The sequence below is a fragment of the Asparagus officinalis genome, chromosome 6 (genome assembly GCF_001876935.1).
Source record: "Asparagus officinalis chromosome 6, Aspof.V1, whole genome shotgun sequence".
NCBI lineage: Eukaryota > Viridiplantae > Streptophyta > Magnoliopsida > Asparagales > Asparagaceae > Asparagus > Asparagus officinalis.
This window is the reverse complement of record NC_033799.1, coordinates 16,255,812-16,274,795: the sequence shown is the minus strand read 5'-3', so window position 1 is coordinate 16,274,795 and position 18,984 is coordinate 16,255,812. Positions and strand designations below refer to the sequence as shown.

Here is an 18,984-nt window from a genome sequence, read left to right as displayed (position 1 = left end):
GTACTGTCAAGATCCCTTCGATCTAGAAGGCAAAGATATCCTCGGTCTATCAGGCAAAGATCTTCTCGATCTATAAGACAAAGATCTCTCCGATCTATCAAGTAAAGATCTCATTGATCTATAAGACCTTCTCGGTCTAGGCACTGTTCCTACGAGCACTAACTATTCTACAACATATATATCTGCATATATTGATTGTTGTTTTTGGAATGAAATTTCCTTAAGGATTTGGGGTCTATTTATAGCGTTTTGGAAATTACAGATGTACTAATAAAATAATAATATTTTACTAAACTCATGGGACCCACATCTTAAATTTTCTTCAGTGGGGCCCACAACTTTTGACAAAAAATTGAAAACATGGGCTGCTGCAGCAGCTCATGTGATTGTTGAAAAAAAATTCAACATAGACTTTATTATGACTGCTTTTGTATACTTTTTCTTTTTTCTGCTTTTGTTGGTTATATGATGTAATATCAAAGGTGTGCTTGTATGTTGTATTGTTTTTGAAGGTTTTATATAGGACATCTAACTCCACCTCCCCCAGCATTTTGACTATACGTTTGGAAAGATGACGGTCCAAGAGAGGGGTATTTTCACTCGAAAAGAAATAAAATATAATTACATTAATTCTCAATGATGGTATAGTTACGAACTATTATTCTAGCATTCCTTCTTAAGCTAGAAGAGAATATAGACCTATCATTTTTAGCTAGTTAAATCTAAGCAAAAAATCCATTCCCCTTCCTCCACCCAACCACCCCCCACCAAAAAAAGATAATGTTTTAGCGAAACTGTTACTTATCTGTCTGAATTGACATGTGAAGTGACATTTTGCTCAATATCATTTCATAATGAAGTGATAATCAACCTTTATATGCTTCATGTTCTCATGAGACTTAGTCTGTACCATTGGCAATATACGCCAGAACCTGATTATTACGATGTATTTCCATAGCCTGAGGTAGAAATACACCTATCTCCTAATGAAGGTATTTAATCAACATAATCCCTCAAGCAGCGAGAGCCATAACTTGATAATCAACCTTAGCAATAAATCATAGCACGATAGTCTGCGTCATCGTGAGATCACCATATTCCTCCAACAAAAGTACAATATTTGCCAACGAGACACTATCAAGAGTATCATTTGCTCAATCAACATCAAAATAACCAATAATATTAAAGAATAAAAGAGACCCTTGTTGCTGATGGACTCTCTCTTGTTTTCTTGCACTAGGTTATGCGCAGATACAACGTCCCAGAGGCATATGAGAAGCTGAAGGATCTCACCAGAGGAAGAGTTGTCAGCAAGGAGAGCATTCAAAAGTTCACTAATGGCTTGCAATTGCCAGAAGAAGCAAATAGCGTTCTCTTGAATTTGACTCCCCAGTCATACATTGAAGAAGCAGAGAAGTTGTCTATGTCTATCAACGATCATGTGGATTTGGTGAATGGGTTCAGGCTTTTATAGCCGTTGAAACAAACGTTGAATGAACGAGATGAAAATTTTACTAATTAAACTATTCGTGGTTCATGTTACTTCCCCTTTGCATTTTCGTTATGAGCAAATGCAGTTGATATCACAAACCGTTTGTGTTTGTAGTATTGTGTAAGCTTGCAAGGGTAAATTAACAAAAGGAAAACAAAATTGAATAAGCTTATAGCATTGTTGGGTGATCTTTAGACCAGTGCAATCAGTTTCATCTGGTTCTTTTACTAATGGCCTGGAGGAAGAAAATTGCGAGCATGAGGCTTCAAATACTATAAATGGATTATCGAGAAGCAACACGGGTATGCTTCCATGTATTGTTAAGTTCATTGTATTCTCCTTGTGTCAATTGTATTTTGTATTCTCCTGGTACTTGTATCTGTGATCAACATACAGGAATCATAATGCTTCGCTGTTATATTGTAAGTCGGGGGATTTGATTATTGGACTTATGCCCCCATGAAGGTTTTTCCCCCTTGTGTCAATTGTCTCCTTGATAGTTTGTTTTCATTTGAAATACTTGAAGTTTGTTTACCTCGGCACTTATATTTATATTGATTTTTGGTTGCCTACCCCTTCCGCAGGATGCAATAGTAATTCTTGTTTATGCGATTTGAACAATATTCTTGTGTTCTTTTCTTTTGAAATAAAGTATCTGGGTACTTGAATCTGTAAATATCAACAAACCTATGTGTGGTATACTTGTATTGGTGGTACAATTCTGCCTTAGTATTCTCTTTTGTTCACAACATAGATTTCTTATTTTTTACATATTTAGATGCAGTTAGTTGTTGTCCTGTTCTACGCTCTCAATCTTTAACATCTGTATGGTCTTGAAACTACTAAAACAACTATCAAAATATCGGATGGAATTTTTATGTGGCGTGATCTCCTCAATAAGAATTGAGATACGTGGTAAGGATTGAGAGAATTAGACCATGTTTATTATCACATAAGTAAAGAGAATCTAGGTCTGAAAAATACAGTTGCTTCTCTAATTACATCAAAATATACAAAATCAACATCTAAATATGCAAAAACAAAAATCACTTACAAAAATCACTCTTGTTCTTTCTCTAATGTGCCTCCAAAGGGTATAGTTTGCTTCGAACTCGAAGAGTAAATATTTGGCAAAACCTGTTGACGGTAAAAAGTTTATTGTTCTGTTGAATTTCATGATAGCTATTATATCAAGTTTTTCTCATTACTACATGAATTAACTTAAGTTTTATCTGCTTAATATTCTGTTATTTTCTCAGAAACAGTGCCTATAGCTTGGGATCTCATGCAACTCTTATTATGATAAGTATGAAGATTTTTGAGAAATGAAAAAAAGAGAAAAAAAGGAAAAAAATACAAGAAAAATGAGCTATTTGTACTGCAGTAAGAAAGCGGACGTACAAAAAACAACCTGATTACTTCTACAAGTAAAGTTTCTTTCACTTATAATGGAATGTACCACTACCACCCAAATACTGTTAGCGTCTTTAATATTTGATGAAAGTTAATAGTGGTGATTTACCACTACCACCCAAATACTGTTAGCGTCTTTAATATTTGATGAAAGTTAATAGTGGTGATTCTTAACATTACATTCGTCATAAGATTTTACTGACGTCTTTAATATTTGATGAAAGTTAATAGTGGTGATTCTTAACATTACATTCGTCATAAGATTTTACTGACATGATAATGATCGGACCCTACCATTAACCTCCATAGGAAACGCGTATAAAATGAATCAAGGCGCTCGCTCCTCGCTCTCTCTGATTCCTTAAAAAGAAAGGCGGCTCCTTTTTCCCGCTCCATTAAACCCCGAACAAATTCCCCCTTAAAAATCTAGGGTTAGGGTTTCGATCTCATCTGCCACTCCAAGGAAAAGCTCTTATGACCCCCTCGAGCCCCATTCGCTTTCTTGCCGCCCTTTTCCTCCTCTCCCTCTTCATCTTTGATTAGTAGACGATCATGCTAGGTAGGGTTTCGGATTCAGCCCACCCCTCCTCGGCGATTCGAACCACTTAGGGTTTCGTTGAATAGTTTAGCAGGAGTCACGACTATGAAGGTAAAGATCTCCATTCTCGATTTCTTGGCTGGGGAATTATCACGAACACAAGCCATGCCTTTTATTGACAGCAGGCTTGTTTTTTGGTTTTTGTGATTATTTCATTGCGAAGTTTTTTAGTCCAACATCAGGAAATGAGTGAGAATTTAAGTGGATTAAATTATTTAAGTGTTACATCGGTTCGTCGATTTTGGTAGTAGATTGAGCCAAACAACACATTATACTTGTTGGGTCCCACGGCTTGTACCCACAAATGGGCCCGTCAGGCCGGGGCGTGACATGGCCAATATTAGAAGCGGACATATACTAAGTTGACTGCTCAAAGTAGCTGAAATATCATATTGATAATTTTCATCGTTATGCTACAGGAATAAATGATTTGCTTTTGTAATAGGTTTATGTGGTTTAGTTCTGATATCTTCTAACTCCCTTTGTAGCCTGCTTCACCCACTACTTTGGGAAAGGAGATGGCTAATTTTGCTTTCAGACTAAGTGAAGTAGGGAAGACCTTTACGGAAGTGCAAATATTGGGCAAGTGTGCTGGAGCTGTTGGAAACTACAATGCACATAAAGTTGCATGTCCTGATATTGATTGGCCAACTGTTGCAGCTGAGTCCGTGACCTCTTTGGGGTTAGGTTTCAACTCTTACGCAACATAGGCATGTTTATTTACTTCTACTACTTTTCTCTTTTCAAGGTTTTACCTATCTGATTCATTTCAGCTTGATGAATTTTTTTTGTGTAATTAAGTAGTGCATAGACGATTTTGGTATAGGTTTTTCTTTGCGGATGACTTGGACAGGTTTCATTCATGGGAGGAGAACATTATTTACCTGTACTTTTTTCACACCGTTGCTTGTATTTATTGTTCTCTGCTTGAACTAGTTTACTTGTAAACAGTCCTCGTGAAGATTTAGGCAACTTTACAAACTGTAAAAGTGTATAACTAATAGAGCCTCAGGATTTTTTTTAATATGAGTTTTGCAATCGACTCAGGTGACTGAAATGTAGGTTTTTTTTGCCATTTCACGTTTCAAGAGTTTACAAAAGGTGATTCATATAGTAAGTAGATACTATCATGTGCATGCTTGATAATAAGTAGATACACTTGCAGGTTATCCATCTATCTTGGAATTACAGTACATTTATCAATTAGCCTATTCAACACCAACCCGTTAGTGCATAAATAATAATAGAATTGCAGCGCCAGCTAATAATTTTGTTAAGTTTGTGTTGTCTGAAAGATTACGTCAATATGGCCTATGAATGGAATGGCACTTGGCGTGCTTACATACTCTCTATCTGAGCCTGTTGCTTGCTCCGTATACAGATTAAGCCGCATGACTATATCGCAAAGCTTTTCAATGTAGTTGTTTAGTTGAATAACATCCTGACTGATTTTGATCGGGACACATGGAGCTATATTTCGTTAGGTTATTTTAAGCAGGCAACTTTCTTATGCTTGACAACTATACCCTTAAAATATTAGGACCTATTTTAGCTCCCAAACTTCCAATTTGGAACTAAACGATTTCATGATAATTTTGATTTCCAGATGACCAAGGCTGGGGAGATTGGATCTTCAACTATGCCAAATAAACTTAATCCCATTGATTTTGAGAATAGTGAGGGCAACTTGTGTTTGGCTAATGCTATTTTATCTGCTAGCTCTCAGCTCGAAATTGCCCATCTCTCGTATGCAGGTGTGTATCATTTACTTTTCCATCTTTATTCATGGTTCTTGAGGAGTACCTAATGTGAAGTTTAGTGCTATATCATAGTTCAAAAAACACGTCTTAGTGTTTCATTTTGGTGATGTGATACTATACTTATTGCATGTGTAATCATTGACAGAGGGATTTGACCGATTCCACTGTTTTTAGGAATTTGGGTATTGGATCTGGGTATTCTCTCTTGGCATACAAACGTGCACAACAAGGAACCCGGAATCTTTAGGTTAGTAGTAAAATCTGTATAAGATGGTTATCACTAGAGAATTAGATATAAAGCCAGATGTGTTATTGGCAGGAAATGTGTCGCTGTCATCGTTCTGTGCTTCATGTATGTTGTTTGTTCTGTTCTTGCTTTAACTATTTGGGTTGGGCATATGTTGAATTTGAATTCGTCACTAATGCAAGATGCTAAATTCTGTGAATTACAAGATCATAGAAATGTGGATCCTTTTCAAGAAGAATTCTTGTCTTGCTATCAACATAATTTCTATCTAATGTACATCCATCTAATAATATATATGATTTTACGGATGTTTATGTTTTTTTATATAAGTATTTCTTTTCTAAAATTGTACTACCCATTTCCCTCAAAAATATTGTATGAACTATGTCTTTGCTATCCTTTTCAATTTCCTTTAGATCTATTATTTGGGATCCATAACTATGATATCTGGCATGATTCTTTTGACAAAATTCTATTTGTACATCTGAGTAGTTGATGCGAAGAAAGATACATCTAAAAGTGGCAAAAGCTCCTTTTTTGCTCAATATGCTGCCAACGTATAAATACAATCCCAATGTTTACATTTAATTAGGGTTGGTAAATGGGTCGGGTTGGGTCGGGTAGGGTCATAGTTGACCCAACCCGTATAAGTGTGACCCGACCCGACCCGTTTAACAAATGAGTCAATGTGATCCAACCGTTTATTAAACGGGGTACCCGACCCGACCTATATAACCCGAATGACCCGTTTATCAAATCTCAATTGAATATCGTGGATACTATATAGATCAAGATGAAATTCTTTTGACTCTTTCGACAATCACAAGTCAAAATATGCAATATTGCTACATAGATTGTACAAGAGATTGACCCTTTTAATAAACAATCCTAATTAAGGATTAGGTTGCCGCTTATTCATAGCATTATAAACCACGGTCCCCGCCTTTTTGGCCATCACCTCACTCTGATGAACCCCCCAATCCCTCTGATCCTCACATGACAAAAAAGTCAAAACCGGACAGATCCAGAGCTTCGCTCTCGACCAGATCACAGTAGTTCTCCCCTATCAAGCTGAAGTAGTTCCCCGACAGCGGTAGGTTCTCCAGCTTTCCGTAGCTCACCAGGTCGAAGAGCACGTCGGGCACCTATTTCATCCCTTTCTTCGACCTCCCCTTATCCTCCTCCGATCTCATTCGTACGAGCGGAACCACGACTGATCTCGACCGTTGAAACGCTTGCTCGCTATCGATGAGGGCTGAGACGCGGCCGACCATGCCGGAGACGCTGGACCTTGTGGGAAACTAGGGGTTGAAAGAACAGGAGAGAGAGGAGAAGGAGGAGGATGAAGACGACGAAGATGATCTTCATATTTGGAGTTTGCAACCCATTTAGAATTAAACGGGTCGGTATTGGGTTACACGGGTCAGTTCGGGTCAACCTTAATTTACTCATCTAATAAACGGGTCAGTTCGGGTTGACCTGTTTATGACTTGACCTATATAACTCGACCCATACCCAATATAAACAGGTCGGGTCGGATCGGGTTGATTGGTCGGGTCATAATTTGCCACCCCTACATTTAATCAAGTTTATTCTTAAACTTGGCCAAATTAGTTTGATGTTTAAAGCTCATTATTTTAAAGTAATAATACATTAATTGTACATTTTTGATACAGTGTCATCAATATGTCTCATTCCAAATTACATATTTAATAATGACATGACTCATGAAATTACACTGCTTTGTAACTCTCTTCGTTTCTTAATCTTTATTTCTTCTCCATCATATGTAGGTAAATGAATCTCGTCTCAATGAAGACCTGGACCAGGTATGGGAGGTGCTTGCAGAACCAATACAAACAGTAAGTCCAGATAGTGCACTGCACTTCCCTTTAGACTGTTAGCGTCTATGGTTAAATCTGAAATAATAAAGATATATAACAACAAAATTTGAATAGAAAACTAAAGTGCAGTAATTTAAAATTTTCCAACTCAGCTGCTGTGTGTTTGTAAAACATTGTGTTTAAAGCATTATTTGGCCTACTCCGGTGCAAGGATCCCAAGGCCAAATTGCTTCCAGGAACAGCAGTCCAGTACTTTGGTGTGCACGGACCTAATACTGTCAAGATCCCTTCGATCTAGAAGGCAAAGATATCCTCGATCTATCACGCAAAGATCTTCTCGATCTATAAGACAAAGATCTCCTCGATCTATCAAGTAAAGATCTCATTGATCTATAAGACCTTCTCGGTCTAGGCACTGTTCCTACGAGCACTAGCTATTCTACAACATACATATCTGTATATATTGATTGTTGTTTTTGGAATGAATTTTCCTTAAGGATTTGGGGTCTATTTATAGCGTTTCAGAAATTACTATGTATAATAATATTTTACTATACTCGTGGGACCCACATCTTAAATTTTCTTCAGTGGGGCCCACAACTTTTGACAAAAAATTAAAAACATGGGCTGCTGCAGCAGCTCATGTGATTGTTGAAAAATAAATTCAACATAGACTTTATTATGACTGCTTTTGTATACTTTTTCTTTTTTCTGCTTTTGTTGGTTATATGATGTAATATAAAAGGTGTGCTTGTATGTTGTATTGTTTTTGAAGGTTTTATATAGGACATCTAATTCCACCTCCCCCAGCATTTGTGCTTGTATGTTGTATTGTTTTTGAAGGTTTTATATAGGACATCTAATTCCACCTCCCCCAGCATTTTTACTATGCGTTTGGAAAGATGACGGTCCAAGAGAGGGGTATTTTCACTCGAAAACAAATAAAATATAATTACATTAATTCTCAATGATGGTCTAGTTACGAACTATTATTCTAGCATTCCTTCTTAAGCTAGAAGAGCATATAGACCTATGATTTTTAGCTAGTTAAATCTAAGCAAAAAATTCCCTTCCCCTTCCTCCACCCAACCTCCCCACCAAAAAAAGGTAATGTTTTAGCGAAACTGTTACTTATCTGTCTGAATTGACATGTGAAGTGACATTTTACTCATTATCATTTCATAATGAAGTGATAATCAACCTTTATATGCTTCCTGTTCTCATGAGACTTAGTCTGTACCATTGGCAATATACGCCAGAACCTGATTATTACGATATATTTCCATAGCCAGAGGAAGAAATACATCTATCTCCTAATGAAGGTATTTAATCAACATAATCCCTCAAGCAGCGAGAGCCATAACTTGATAATCAACCTTAGCAATAAATCATAGCACGATAGTTTGCGTCATCGCGAGATCACCATATTCCTCCAATAAAAGTACAATATTTGCCAACGAGACACTATCAAGAATATCATTTGCTCAATCAACATCAAAATAACTAATAATATTAAAGAATAAAAGAGACCCTTATTGCTGATGGACTCTCTCTTCTTTTCTTGCATTAGGTTATGCGCAGATACAACGTCGCAGAGGCATATGAGAAGCTGAAGGATCTCACCAGAGGAAGAGTTGTCAGCAAGGAGAGCATTCAAAAGTTCACTAATGGCTTGCAATTGCCCGAAGAAGCAAAGAGCGTTCTCTTGAATTTGACTCCCTAGTCATACATTGGAGAAGCAGAGAAGTTGTCTAAGTCTATCAACGATCATGTGGATTGGGTGAATGGGTTCAGGCTTTTGTAGCCGTTGAAACAAACATTGAATGAACGAGATGAAAATTTTACTAATTAAACTATTCGTGGTTCATGTTACTTCCCCTTTGCATTTTCGTTATGAGCAAATGCAGTTGATATCACAAACCGTTTGTGTTTGTAGTATTGTGCAAGCTTGCAAGGGTAAATTAACAAAAGGAAAACAAAATTGAATAAGCTTATAGCATTGTTGGGTGATCTTTAGACCAGTGCAATCAGTTTCATCTGGTTCTTTTACTAATGGCCTGGAGGAAGAAAATTGCGAGCAGGAGGCTTCAAATACTCGAAATGGATTCTCGAGAAGCAACACGGGTATGCTTCCATGTATTGCTAAGTTCATTGTATTCTCCTTGTGTCAATTGTATTTTGTATTCTCCTGGTACTTGTATTTGTGATCAACATACAGGAATCATAATGCTTCGCTGTTATATTGTAAGTCGGGGGATTTGATTATTGGACTTATGCCCCCATGAAGGTTTTTCCCCCTTGTGTCAGTTGTCTCCTTGATAGTTTGTTTTCTTTTGAAATACTTGAAGTTTGTTTACCTCGGCACTTATATTTATATTGATTTTTGGCTGCTACCCCTTCCGCAGGATGCATTAGTAATTCTTGTTTATGCGATTTGAACAATATTCTTGTGTTCTTTTCTTTTGAAATAAAGTATCTGGGTACTTGAATCTGTAAATATCAACAAACCTATGTGTGGTATACTTGTATTGGTGGTACAATTCTGCCTTAGTATTCTCTTTTGTTCACAACATTGATTTCTTATTTTTTACATATTTAGATGCAGTTAGTTGTTGTCTTGTTCTACTCTCTCAATCTTTAACATCTGTATGGTCTTGAAACTACTAAAACAACTATCAAAATATCTGATGGAATTTATACGTGGCATGATCTCCTCTATAATAATTGAGATACGTGGCAAGGATTAAGAGAATTAGACCATGTTTATTATCACATAAGTAAAGAGAATTCAGATCCAAAAAATACAGTTGCTTCTCTAATTACATCAAAGTATACAAAATCAATATCTAAATATGCAAAAACAAAAATCACTTACAAAAATCACTCTAGTTCTTTCTCTAATGTGCCTCCAAAGGGTATAGTTTGCTTCGAACTCGAAGAGTAAATATTTGGCAAAACCTGTTGACGGTAAAAAGTTTATTGTTCTGTTGAATTTCATGATAGCTATTATATCAAGTTTTTCTCATTACTACGACGGTAAAAAGTTTATTGTTCTGTTGAATTTCATGATAGCTATTATATCAAGTTTTTCTCATTACTACTTGAATTAACTTAAGTTTTATCAGCTTAATATTCTGTTCTTTTCTCAGAAACAGTGCCTATAGCTTGGGATCTCATGCAACTATTATTATGATAAGTATGAAGATTTTTTAGAAATGAAAAAAAGAGAAAAAAGGAAAAAAAATACAAGAAAAATGAGCTATTTGTACTGCAGTAAGCAAGCGGACGTACAAAAAACAACCTGATTATTTCTACAAGTAAAGTTTCTTTCACTTATAACGGAATGAACCACTACCACCCAAATACTGTTAGCGTCTTTAATATTTGATGAAAGTTAATAGTGGTGATTCTTAACATTACATTCGTCATAAGATTTTACTGACGTGATAATGATCTGACCCTGCCATTAACCTCCATAGGAAACGCATATAAAATGAATCAAGGCGCTCGCTCCTCGCTCTCTCTGATTCCTTAAAAAGAAAGGAGGCTCCTTTTTCCCACTCCACTAAACCCCGAACAAATTCCCCCTTAAAAATCTAGGGTTAGGGTTTCGATCTCGTCTGCCACTCCAAGGAAAAGCTCTTATCACCCCCTCGAGCCCCATTCACTTTCTTGCCGCCATTTTCCTCCTCTCCCTCTTCATCTTCGATCAGTAGATGATCATGCCAGGTAGGGTTTTAGATTCAGCCCACCCCTCCTCGGCGATTCGAACCACTTAGGGTTTCATTGAACAGTTTAGAAGGAGTCACGACTACGAAGGTAAAGATCTCCATTCTCGGTTTCCTGGCTGGGGAATTATCACGAACACAAGCCATGCCTTTTATTGACTGCAGGCTTGTTTTTTGCTTTTTGTGATTATTTCATTGCTAAGTTTTCTTAAATCTCATATACTATAATCTTGAAATGTTTCTCAAAAGTGGCATCTTTTGGATTTTTGAATAAAGATTGGATTTTTTATATGTTTACGGGAGGGAATATTTTGGGATAGAGCATAAAACTTTTAGTAAATAATAAATATCATATGCTATAGGTCACTTTTTTTTCTTCTTCTGAATTTGTAATGTAGGGCTTCCACTATTGTATTTTGAATTTCAGGTTCATAATTTTTTTAAATAAATTGAGATGATCCTTTGGCAGTCCCCAATTTATAGTGAGCTGTATTCAATCCAATAATTGGGCTTATGAATCTTCAATGATGATTAAGTTTGATCCGAAATGATCTAATTTTTTTTGTGGTCCATTTTCTTCAATTTTCCTCATATTTGGACAACTGGTTGAATATGTTTTGGCAGTGTGAACTTTAATATTTTAGATGGAGCATCATCGTAAAGAGGAGGTTGTTGAACTTGAGTCTTTTAGCATTATGGCTCTGTCACCTTTAGAAGGCCGATATTTTTGTAGAAAGTCAAGGATTTGCACCCATTCTTTAGTGAATATGGGTTAATCCGTTACCGTGTAATGGTCGAGGTAACTTTCAATAAAGTCTCCTATAAGAATACATTTTTAATAAGTGCTTTTTTATTCAACACCAGTGCACAGTGTTAGTCTTACATTATATTTTTTTTTAAGAATAATGGTTTCATATTTAAATGTAGATTATACAATCATTTTTGTAGCGAATGATAAAGAAATGTTTCTGGTAAAGCATGAAAAAACTATGGTTGTTGATTGGATATCCTTGTTCGTCTGGCTTACAAATCATAATATGTCTCAGGTATAAAGATAAAAGGTTTAAAGCCTTAGTTATCTCAAAAGGTTTAATGTTGTGCCTAAAATGTTATGTGACCCGTTGGGATATTTATATTTGATATGCATATCTGACAATAGTACCGCCCTTCTAATAAATTTGCATATGATGTAGTATTAGCAGTTTCTGTATGAGTCCATTGAACATTATTTATTTAGGTGAAGCTTATTAGTGTGCTTTCTTTTACAATCTGACAAAACATCCAGCCTCTGCTTTGATATAGGTAGCAGTCTTTATTAAAACTTGTCATAGTGTAGTCATGTCTTGGGTAATGGAGAAAGAGGTAACTTACAAGCAAAAAAGGTTTACCTCTTTCTCCATTACCCATCATGATCTGACAAAGCTGGCCACTGTAGTTATATTTTCATGTCGGCTACTTAGCGCAAAATGCTAATCTGAAAAGATTCTTTTTTAGGTAAAATGGTTGCTAACATTAACAGAAATACCTGAAATCAAGGAGGTTCAAAGCTTTAGTGAGAATGCCAGGTCTTATTTAGAAAGTATAGTTAGTGGCTTCAACAAAGCTAATGCTCTGGAAGTGAAAAAGATTGAAAAAGTAACTAACCATGATGTTAAGGCAGTGGAATACTTCTTGAAGCAGAAATGTCAATCCAATGCTGAGATTGCTGAGGTGAGTTTTTGATGTTCCTTGTTGTGGGTACTCTATGCTTCCTCTTTTTAAAACTACGACTAGCTGTGGTTTCAAAGATTTTATTTGATGCTTAATATTTGACATCATATTCTACAAAATTCTTTTTTAGGTACTAGAGTTTTTCCATTTTGCTTGTACATCAGAGGATATAAATAATTTAGCCCACGCATTGGCACTGAAGGAGGGAGTTTTTCCATTTTGCTTGTACATCAGAGGATATAAATAATTTAGCCCACGCATTGGCACTGAAGGAGGCGTTCAACACTGTCATATTTCCTGTGATGATTGAGTTGTTGAATGCAATATGCAAATTTGCAAAGGAAAATGCTCATATCTCCATGTTGTCTTGCACTCATGGGCAGGTATTTTCAGTTCTAGATGAGAGGCAACTCTTGTTATAACGGAATACAAACTTTTTGTTGATTAGATTTTATCTACAAAAACTTTAATGCTATATAAACATAATTGAAAATCTTATATTTCACTTTTATTTGTGTTTACACATAGAAGGACATAGTTTATTGTATATATTGATTTAAAAAAAATCAGAAGCTATTAGACTAAGAAAATGCAGAGAATGCTTCAAGGAAAAAGAAAAATTATTTTTCATTTCCATGAACTAATTTATTTTGCAATCCTAAATTCTTAATGAAATTTAACCCAAATGGAGAAGGGATGCAACTGATAAGAGCACGTTTAGAGAAGTATTAGAGAAATGGGAGTACTCAAAGAAAAACAAAGTACTCTTGGGTTTAAAAAGTTAAACTTAATCAAAGGTGCACATGGTAATATTTCACTAAGAATTTCTCCCTAATGTCCTGGTGGTGGATTTTTTTTGGTTGAAATAACTCAAAGATTCCTGGCTGGTCAATTCAGTGAATTTTTTTATACAAAAGTAAGCTTTTTTTTCAGGGGGGGTAGGGGGCATATATAGAAATAATTAAATAATGATTACATGCTAAAACTCAAGAATTTTCTACATGGGGCTAATACATCATGTATAATTACTGGTTTGTTAAAGACTATACTATCTATCTTCGTTCATATATGTTTGCAGGACATGTTTGACATTCCTTTCTTCACGAGTTTTTAGCTTGATGCTATGAAATAAATTGAATGGAACATTTTCAATCAGAAGGTTAAAATAATATAATCATGTCTTTGTTTCTTATTTAGTCCTACATCAGAAAATGAGTGAGAAGTTAAGTTACTTAAATAGGTATGCCCAAGACTCAAGTGTAACACGGCTAGCTGATTTTGGCAGTGGGTTGAGCCAAACGTGTTACACTTGGTGGGTCCCACGGCTTGTACTACACCAATGGGCCCGGCGGCTCGAGGCGTGAGAAATTGTATCATAGAAGTTGTGAGTAGGAAGTGTGGAGCTAAGTGCTATGCGTGGCTAAGTGCTATATTACGTGAGTGCGGAGGGAGCCACCTCTAGAGTCCACATAACCTAGTGATACCGGGATGTGCAATTTGTCATGTCACGATGAGGACGTCGCTTATGTAAGGTGAGATGTTTGTGACACTCCTATTTAGTCCAACATCAGGAAATGAGTGAGAATTTAAGTGGATTAAATTATTTAAGTGTTACATCGGTTCGTCGATTTTGGCAGTAGATTGAGCCAAACAACACGTTACACTTGTTGGGTCCCACGGCTTGTACCCACAAATGGGCCCGTCAGGCCGGGGCGTGACATGGCCAATATTAGAAGCGGACATATACTAAGTTGACTGCTCAAAGCAGCTGAAATATCATATTGATAATTTTCATCGTTATGCTACAGGAATAAATGATTTGCTCTTGTAATAGGTTTATGTGGTTTAGTTCTGATATCTTCTAACTCCCTTTGTAGCCTGCTTCACCCACTACTTTGGGAAAAGAGATGGCTAATTTTGCTTTCAGACTAAGTGAAGTAGGGAAGACCTTTACGGAAGTGCAAATATTGGGCAAGTGTGCTGGAGCTGTTGGAAACTACAATGCACATAAAGTTGCATGTCCTGATATTGATTGGCCAACTGTTGCAGCTGAGTCCATGACCTATTTGGGGTTAGGTTTCAACTCTTACACAACATAGGCATGTTTATTTACTTCTACTACTTTTCTCTTTTCAAGGTTTTACCTATCTGATTCATTTCAGCTTGATGAATTTTTTTTGTGTAATTAAGTAGTGCATAGACGATTTTGGTATGGGTTTTTCTTTGCGGATGACTTGGACAGGTTTCATTAATGGGAGGAGTACATTATTTACCTGTACTTTTTTCACACCGTTGCTTGTATTTATTGTTCTCTACTTGAGCTAGTTTACTAGTAAACAGTCCTCGTGAAGATTTAGGCAACTATACAAACTGTAAAAGTGTATAACTAATAGAGCCTCAGGATTTTCTTTAATATGAGTATTGCAATCAACTCAGGTGACTGAAATGTAGGTTTTTTTTGCCATTTCACATTTCAAGAGTTTACAAAAGGTGATTCATTTGCCATTTCACATTTCAAGAGTTTACAAAAGGTGATTCATATAGTAAGTAGATACTATCATGTGCATGCTTGATAATAAGTAGATACACTTGCAGGTTATCCATCTATCTTGGAATTACAATACATTTATCAATTAGCCTATTCAACACCAACCAGTTAGTGCATAAATAATAATGGAATTGCAGCGCCAGCTAAATTTTTTTTTAAGTTTGTGTTATCTGAAAGGTTGCATCAATGTGGCCTACGAATGGAATGGAACTTGGCTTGCATGCATACTCTCTATCTGAGCCTGTTGCTTGCTCCTTATACATATTGAGCCGCATGACTATATCGCAAAGCTTTTCAATGCAATTGTTCAGTTTAATAACATCATGACTGATTTTGATCGGGACATATGGATCTATATTTCGTTAGGTTATTTTAAGCAGATAACTTTCTTATGCTTGACCACTATACCCCTAAAATATTAGGACCTATTTTAGCTCCAAAACTTCCAATTTGGAACTAAACGATTTCATGATAATTTTACTTTCTAGATGACAAAGGCTGGGGAGATTGGATCTTCAACTATGCCTCATAAAGTTAATCCCATTGATTTTGAGAAATGTAAGGGCAACTTTTGTTTGGCTAATGCTATTTCATCTGCTAGCTCTCAGCTCGAAATTGCCCATCTCTCGTATGCAGGTGTGTATCATTTACTTTTTCATCTCTCAGCTCGAAATTGCCCATCTCTCGTATGCAGGTGTGTATCATTTACTTTTTCATCTTTATTCATGGTTCTTGAGGAGTACCTAATGTGAAGTTCAGTCCATCTTTATTCATGGTTCTTGAGGAGTACCTAATGTGAAGTTCAGTGCTATATCACAGTTCAAAAAACAGGTCTTAATGTTTCATTTTGGTAAAGTGATACTATACTTATTGCATGTGTAATCATTGACAGAGGGATTTGACCGATTCCACTGTTTTGAGGAATTTGGGTATTGGATCTGGGTATTCTCTCTTGGCATACAAAAGTGCTCTACAAGGATCTGGAAGCTTCAGGTTAGTAGTAAAATCTGTATGAGATGGTTATCACTAGAGAATTAGTAGTAAAAAAGTCAAAACCGGACAGATCCAGAGCTTCGCTCTCGACCAGATCACAGTAGTTCTCCCCCATCAAGCTGAAGTAGTTCCCCGACAGTGGTAGGTTCTCCAGCTTTCCGCAGCTCACCAGGTCACAGAGCACGTCGGGCACCTATTTCATCCCTTTCTTCGACCTCCCCTTATCCTCCTCCGATCTCATTCGTACGAGCGAAACCAAGACCGATCTCGACCGTTGAAACGCATGCTCGCTATCGATGAGGGCTGAGACGCGGCCGACCATGCCGGAGACACTGGACCTGGTGGGAAACTGGGGGTCGAAGGAAGAGGAGAGAGAGGAGAAGGAGGAGGATGAAGACGACGAAGATGATCTTCATATTTGGAGTTTGCAACCCATTTAGAATTAAACGGGTCGGTATTGGGTTACACGGGTTAGTTCGGGTCAACCTTAATTTACCCATCTAATAAACGGGTCAGTTCGAGTTGACCTGTTTATGACTCGACCCATATAACTCGACCCATACCCAATATAAACAGGTCGGGTCGGATCGGGTTGATTGGTCGGGTCATAATTTCCCCTACATTTAATCAAGTTTATTCTGAAACTTGCCCAAATTAGTTTGAAGTTTAAAGCTCATTATTTAAAAGTAATAATACATTGATTGTACATTTTTGATACAGTGTCATCAATATGTCTCATTCCAAATTACATATTTAATAATGACATGACTCATGAAATTACACTGCTTTGTAACTCTCTTCATTTCTTAATTCTTTATTTCTTCTCCATCATGTGTAGGTAAATGAATCTCGTCTTAATGAAGACCTGGACCAGGTATGGGAGGTGCTTGCAGAACCAATACAAACAGTAAGTCCAGATAGTGCACTGCACTTCCCTTTAGACTGTTAGCGTCTATGGTTAAATCTGAAATAATACAGATATATAACAGCAAAATTTGAATAGAAAACTAAAGTGCAGTAATTTAAAATTTTCCAACTCAGCTGTTGTGTGTTTGTAAAACATTGTGTTTAAAGTATTATTTGGCCTACTCCGGTGCAAGGATCCCAAGGCCAAATTGCTTCTAGGAACAGCAGTCCAGTACTTTGGTGTGCACCGACCTAGTACTATCAAGATCCCTTCGATCTAGAAGGCAAAGATCTTCTCGATCTATAAGACAAAGATCTCCTCGATCTATCAAGTAAAGATCTCATTGATCTATAAGACCTTCTCCGTCTAGGCACCGTTCCTACGAGCGCTAGCTATTCTACAACATATATATCTGTATATATTGATTGTTGTTTTTGGGATGAATTTTCCTTAAGGATTTGGGGTCTATTTATAGCGTTTGGGAAATTACTATGTACTAATAAAATAATAATATTTTACTATACTCGTGGGACCCACATCTTAAATTTTCTTCAGTGGGGCCCACAACTTTTGATAAAAAATTGAAAACATGTGCTGCTGCAGCAGCTCATGTGATTGTTGAAAAAAAAATTCAACATAGACTTTATTATGACTGCTTTTGTATACTTTTTCTTTTTTCTGCTTTTGTTGGTTATATGATGTAATATCAAAGTTGTGCTTGTATGTTGTATTGTTTTTGAAGGTTTTATATAGGACATCTAATTCCACCTCCCCCAGCATTTTGACTATACGTTTGGAAAGATGACGGTCCAAGAGAGGGGTATTTTCACTCGAAAACAAATAAAATATAATTACATTAATTCTCAATGATGGTCTAGTTACGAACTATTATTCTAGCATTCCTTCTTATGCTAGAAGAGCATATAGACCTATCATTTTTAGCTAGTTAAATCTAAGCAAAAAATTCCCTTCCCCTTCCTCCACCCAACCCCCCCACCAAAACAAGGTAATGTTTTAGCGAAACTGTTACTTATCTGTCTGAATTGACATGTGAAGTGATATTTTGCTCAATATCATTTCATAATGAAGTGATAATCAACCTTTATATGCTTCCTGTTCTCATGAGACTTAGTCTGTACCATTGGCAATATACGCCAGAACCTGATTATTACGATGTATTTCCATAGCCTGAGGTAGAAATACACCTATCTCCTAATGAAGGTATGTAATCAACATAATCCCTCAAGCAGCGAGAGCCATAACTTGATAATCAACCTTAGCAATAAATCATAGCACGATAGTCTACGTCATCGTGAGATCACCATCCTCCAATAAAAGTACAATATTTGCCAACGAGACACTATCAAGAGTATCATTTGCTCAATCAACATCAAAATAACCAATAATATTAAAGAATAAAAGAGACCCTTGTTGCTGATAGACTCTCTCTTGTTTTCTTGCATTAGGTTATGCGCAGATACAATGTCCCAGAGGCATATGAGAAGCTGAAGGATTTCCCTAGAGGAAGAGTTGTCAACAAGGAGAGCATTCAAAAGTTCACTAATGGCTTGCAATTGCCAGAAGAAGCAAAGAGCGTTCTCTTGAATTTGACTCCCCAGTCATACATTGGAGAAGCAGAGAAGTTGTCTAAGTCTATCGACGATCATGTGGATTTGGTGAATGGGTTCAGGCTTTTATAGCCGTTGAAACAAACGTTGAATGAACGAGATGAAAATTTTACTAA

At 36.6% G+C, this 18,984-nt stretch overlaps 3 pseudogenes; all 3 read left to right on the top strand.

Moving 5' to 3' along the window:
• The window catches only part of LOC109845804, a 37,909-nt pseudogene extending 36,008 nt beyond the window's left edge, over positions 1 to 1,901 (top strand).
• On the top strand, positions 3,549 to 9,158 carry LOC109845803 (annotated as a pseudogene).
• LOC109845802 lies at positions 9,407 to 18,978 on the top strand (annotated as a pseudogene).